The sequence below is a fragment of the Puccinia triticina genome, chromosome 15A (genome assembly GCF_026914185.1).
Source record: "Puccinia triticina chromosome 15A, complete sequence".
Lineage (NCBI taxonomy): Eukaryota > Fungi > Basidiomycota > Pucciniomycetes > Pucciniales > Pucciniaceae > Puccinia > Puccinia triticina.
In genome coordinates, this window is record NC_070572.1 from 4,856,884 (window position 1) to 4,862,883 (window position 6,000).

Below are 6,000 nucleotides of genomic sequence, written 5' to 3' on the forward strand. Positions count from 1 at the left end.
AATGGACAGGACGATGATGCTGGGGTCCTGTCCGTTTGCACGCAAACAGCCAGGACAAAGGTGTTGGCCGTCTCACGCAAACGGACAGGATAGCCCCAACACATCTGTCCTGCATGCAAACGGACAGGACGCCGATGTTGTGTCCTGTATGTTTGCACGGAAACAGACAGGACACCAATGTTTTGTCCTGTCCGTTTTCACACAAACGGACAGGATGGTGATGTTGTGTCCTGTCTGTTTGTGTGCAAACGGACAGGACTTGGGTGTTGTGGCTGTTTTATGCCGTGATAGGGTTGCGACATCAGTCCCGGGATCACCCAACCCCCCAAAGGGTCCCGGTTACCGCCCAAGGAGTACCCCTTTGCCATCTTTAGCCAGTACTGGGGTGCAATTGGCAACTAGAGGCCAAGGCGGCTGCGCCGCTGCAGGGGTCACTGTCTGTAGTGTAATGATGCAATCTTCCTATGCATGCCACACCTCCAGGGAGCCCGCCTTATATCTACACACACTCCAACCATTGTACCTAATGGGTGCGCCACTTTCAAAATGTCAACCAAATTTTATATATTTTTCCTGATGTCCCATCTCTCAATAAAATCCAGAGGGTATTCATTTTGAAAACAGTATGCTGGATAGAGCAAATGAACTGATGGATGGGAATTGTGAAGCCCCAGACACCGTGGTTCACACAACTGTCACAACTTGGATTACATCAGCCACAAGGACGACTACTTAGCGCTCACTTCCCCGCGTCCCACCTAGCTCAGCAGAGAGAGCTGATTCCTCTCTCCTGAGCTAGGTAAGCTCTTATTTCATTCTCCCTTATCAACACCATTTTACATAGCAGAGAGAGCTGATTCCTCTCTCCTGAGCTAGTAATAATAAACATAAGTGGTTCCTAGAACCTTTGCTTTGGCTTTGGCCTATTCACAGTCTGCTCAGTGAAGAGTCCTAACGGACTCTTACAGGAATTCAGGCAGAAAACCCCATGCTGTTATCCTATGGCAGGCTTTCTCTGAAAGACAATTGACATAACATGTCCCTGCTGATAAAATAGGAGGGAGGGCAGCGTGGAGGACCAACAGGTTGCAGGTGGTTGGGGACCTCAAAGGTGGTGGACAATATGGGCAAATCAGGTTACATACGCAGCTACATCTTGATCATGCTCAGTGCCCCAGCATGCTTGCCGGCCAGTCTGCGCGACGCCTTGTTTGGGAGCGAGTTTGTGTCCATAGGAGTGGGCTTGAAGCCAGCATGATCATTCACAGGACGGGAGAGCAGACACGGGTGCAAGTTGGGCATGGCATGGAAGGGACTGTTGGCAGCCGAGGGCGCGTGGCCAGGAACTTGTAGATTGTCATCTGGGACAAACAGATGATTGGGAAGCCCCCCCTGGCTGGCTTTGGCTGCGTTGACCGGGGATGGGCGTGTAGTTTGCATTACTGAACAATTGCGGGTGAAGCCAAGGAAGCAATGGAGTGGGTTTTAACCTGTCCGGCCATACATTAGCATCCAATTCCTCAAAAACTCCGCCTGGTTATCTATCTACTAACTTTGTTTGTCACGGATTTTGTATAATGATAAAACAAATATAGGCTGACTATGGTGCAAAGCCATTGGTACCTCAATCAGATGGTCAAGTGATTTGGTGTACCAAATTCAACACTCCTCAGTCAAGGATGCCAGGCAAGACCCTGAGATCAAAAGCAACCTTATCAATCCCACTCAGTGACCAAGACAGCTTCTTCATACATGGTCAGTGCAGCTTTGCCAAAGGTTGCATCTCCATCAGCACCACTGACTTGCAAGATATCCAGATCCAGCTGGCCGCCTTGACCAACAATGAGGCCTTGATCAATCTGATGACGGTCTCTCATGTCAGTAGTAGCCCAGCTCAGAGTTTTGATCAGTTAAAAGTAAATCACCTGTCAGGTGGCAAGATCACATGAAGAAGCATGGGTTTGATGACGAGTTGATCAAGCCAGGATAGTAAACTTTGAATTTTTGGGCCAGAGGGTCTGGATTAAGGTGGTTAAACTGTATGATGATTGAGAGGGACAAGCGGCTCTACAGGGATGAATTTGGTTGCAGAAATTTAGCGAACGCAGTGGAGAATCAAGCACCTGAGCTTGAGACAGACGGATAGGTGGTAATTTGGGTTGCTGTGAAGGAGCTCCTAATTTATCAAGAGTGGTCTTGATGAAAAAGTTGTGAATCCTACTGGACTGAGTGGCAATGTGTTTGTCAGCCTTAGAGATACATCAAGTATCCAAAAGACTGCAATAACTCAGTAAATAATAATAATTATTAAATTATTATTGCAGAATCAGATTCCTCATCATAATTTAAGGGGGGTCACCCACTTGAAGTATCCCCTTATTCCTATTCCTTCATGTACTAAATGTATAAATAAGAATTGGCCACAGAAAGCGCCCAAAAATAGTATTACATACAAAAAATTAGTAAAACAATTAAAGTACATAAAATTAAACTGTTGTACAATAATGAGTAATATTACTCGTGTAAAAATACCCCGTGAAAGTATTATGTAGACTTCTACTGAAGCTCTTTCACATGACAATTGGTTATAAACATGTCATGTGACAGAGTCAGGGAAATTAGTCTATTTTAATACAATTAAAATACCCACAGCCAAGCCCTTTTCACGGCTACAGCCCTGGATACTCCCATAGGGAGAAAAGGACTCAGTGTTTACGCCCACTGAAGTCCCCTCTATATAAATAGAGGCCTATTTGGCCCTCAGGAAAAGATCCCCCAGACCATTCACCGCCCATAAACTGTAAGTTTGCCGTGAATATTCTCCTCTGCTACTATTGTAGCCACTTTTCCTTTTAAACCATCCCCAGCACGTAAAATCCACTGGATTAAACCTTTAAATATCAAAAATCCCTTATTAGCATATTTACAAGCTTTATCCTTAAAAGTAGTTGCCGTAAGACCTCCGCCTCTGACAAGCAGCCAATCAGTTTAAGCGCTTACCACCTACTTTTTACGCCAAATTTATTCCCTGTAATTAATAATTATATATTATTAATTACATAATAATCCTCCTCTTTTTAAAAGAGTGTTTAAAAAACCCTTCCAGTGGCTAAATTACCACGTAACAAGTTTAGTAATTTACATTACTAGTGTTTACATCAGCACAGTTATAGTGCTAGGGCCCAAAACCCTCAATTTTGACGGGTTTTTGCCCTAAGCTTCATAAACAGAGCTGTAATTTGGGGGCCTCATTGTGTTTTTTTACCCAGAGTACCTGTCAAGGATAAAACTGATTTTTTCCTTATTTTTTAGCAATTTTCCCCATATTTTTGCCGTCAGAACTCCAGTTTTTACATAAAAAACCAATTAAAACCACTAAACAAGTACGCCTGTTTCCTTGTTTCTGACTTATTGCGCAATAGAGATAAAAACAGTAAAATACGTATAAAAAATACATAAAAACTAAACAGTACAAAACATATCTTTTACGTTTTATCCTCTTTTCACCGCGAGTTTAGTGTCTGCTCCCGTGCCAGTTACTAAACCAGCCAACAACCACCTGGATACGACCAAATCAGCCAATCCGAAGACCGCGCCCGCAGACAAACCAGCAAAGAACAGTGAACAAACAGCCTCGCTCCCGCCAGGTTTTTTCCTTAGTCCGTACCAAGAGAAACGTAGACCGCACCTGGCAACGTTGCCCGCCAGGATCATTGAGAAGCAGTTCAACCCGAAAGCCGCGGCACTCAAACTCCTTGAAGGTTTGTAAAATAGTCTAAAGATCCGTTGAGCATAACAAACCTCCTCTATTACAAAAAAAAAAAAAACTAACAACCACCTCCCCGAACATGGTCGGAACCAGATCAGGAAAGGACCACGCAGCGAACCCTCCCCCCACCAAAAGAGGTAGAAGAAGGGGAACAGCCCGAGGAGGACAAGCTCGAGGTCATAACCGAGGAACCCCCTCGAGGTTTGTAGATACCCCTTCAAAAGATACCGTAGCTAACGATTCAATACTGACTTCCTTGGGTCCCAGTCCTGAACAAAGCCCAGGAGAACGCGGTGTCGATCTACAAAGCAACGAAGGCGGCGTATTTCAACGCCAAGAACTACGAGGAGATGGATCTCCTGAAATCCTACCTCGAACAGGCGATATCATCTTTCCGGGTGATAGAGAAATTTCTCCCCTGGAAGGAACTAATCACCAAGTATTCGGACGGGTGGAACCCGTACACGGAGAGGAAACACATCAAAGTCCTCAAGAACAACAAGAAAGAGATAAAGGTAAACAAAGCAAAAGAACCGAAGAAACCTTACAAGATCCCAAAGATCAACCGCTCCAAACCAAAAGCGTCAGGCTCAAAACCATACGAGCAAAAACCAAAGACCGGCGAGAACAAGTGGAAGGAGACATTCAGAATGGCTCGCGTTCTCATGGAAGTGAAAGACGCTATCGAGGAGTAGACCAGAACATTAACGAGCCTATCGCCTCATCTTCTTACTCACTTCATAATATCGAGCCCGTAGTATCAACTGAACTTGTCTTACTGTCCGCGAAAGAACCTATATTACCGTCTGCTAGCAAGTCCGTCTTATCGTCTGTCTCAAATGTCTCAATGTCTAGCAAGCCTGTCGTATCGTCTGTTTCACAAGTTTCAAAGTCTGCTAATGCGCCTGCTTTACCGTCTATTGCACCTGTCTTACCATCTGCTAAAGAGCCAGTAACAAAGTCCTATCTACATGTTATTGAGAAACATAGTCTTGTAAATCCAAGCACCGCTGCCATAGTAGGAGAAAGCAATCACATTCCTAAACCAAAAACTAAGATAGTGCGCCAAGAAGTTCAACGCTTAGAAAAGCAGGAACACAGTGAGAAACAACCCAAAGAGGCAAAAGAAAGTAACAAACAAAAACTCGAGGAGCTTATTGACCCAAATGAGCCTCTAGCACAAGTGGAAGATTTTTTTAATCAAATTTTGATTAAAAACATTGAGCATATAGATAGTAAAATCAATGCAATCCACCTTAATGTACATGATAGCGCTTTTAAAATTAAAAACTTAGCAGAAAATGCGGTAGAAAGCGCTAAAGATATTAAAATTATTGTACCAGAGGTTAAGAAAACCACAGGAATCATACAACAAATAAGCAACATAAAATTAGGACTTGTAGACTATAATAATAAATTACAAAAAGTTACTACAGAAATACAGACAAATGCTAAAGAAACTACAGTAATTGCCAAATTAAATGCAATACATACTGATATTAACAGATTGGATATTACCAGTAAATTAGACCAATTAAAAATAGATAGTGAGCATGAGTCAGAAAACCGTGAAACTCAAGATGAAAATATACTTGAGATAATGGACAAAGTTGATAAACTAGAACAACTTATTATACACAACAGTGACAGTATGGCAGATGAAATCATCAAAATTAATAATAAGTTTGATGAAATGCAGAGTAAACTCATGGCCAGCATGGATAACATAGCACAAAAAATTGGCCACAATACACAAATGCAACCTCAAACTCAGACACCATACAAACAAGGAATGAAAGATGTACCACCACATCAATCTAGTAATCCTTTCAGAAGAATGGCAGAGGAAGAAACACCCTTGAGAAAGGAGTACACAGTCCCACCAACACCATTCTTCAAAGAACAATCATATAATCCTAGTATCCAAACTATGAAAGACAACTCTAAAGATGTACCTAGAATTAAAGATTGGCCATCATTTAGAGGTGAAGGAGAATATGATCACTTGGACTTCATCAAAACAATTGATTTGTATCAAGAAGATTTTGAATTAAGTGATTCCTCAATTACTGGAAGACTTAACAGCCTCTTCAAAGGTTGTGCCAAGCGCTGGTTCACAGACCTACGCTCAGCAAATGGCAAACAATCTTGGGAATGGTGGAAAGAACAGATCAATAGCAAATGGGGAAGCCCAGCATGGCGCTTCAAAATTGAAAATAAATTTGATGAGA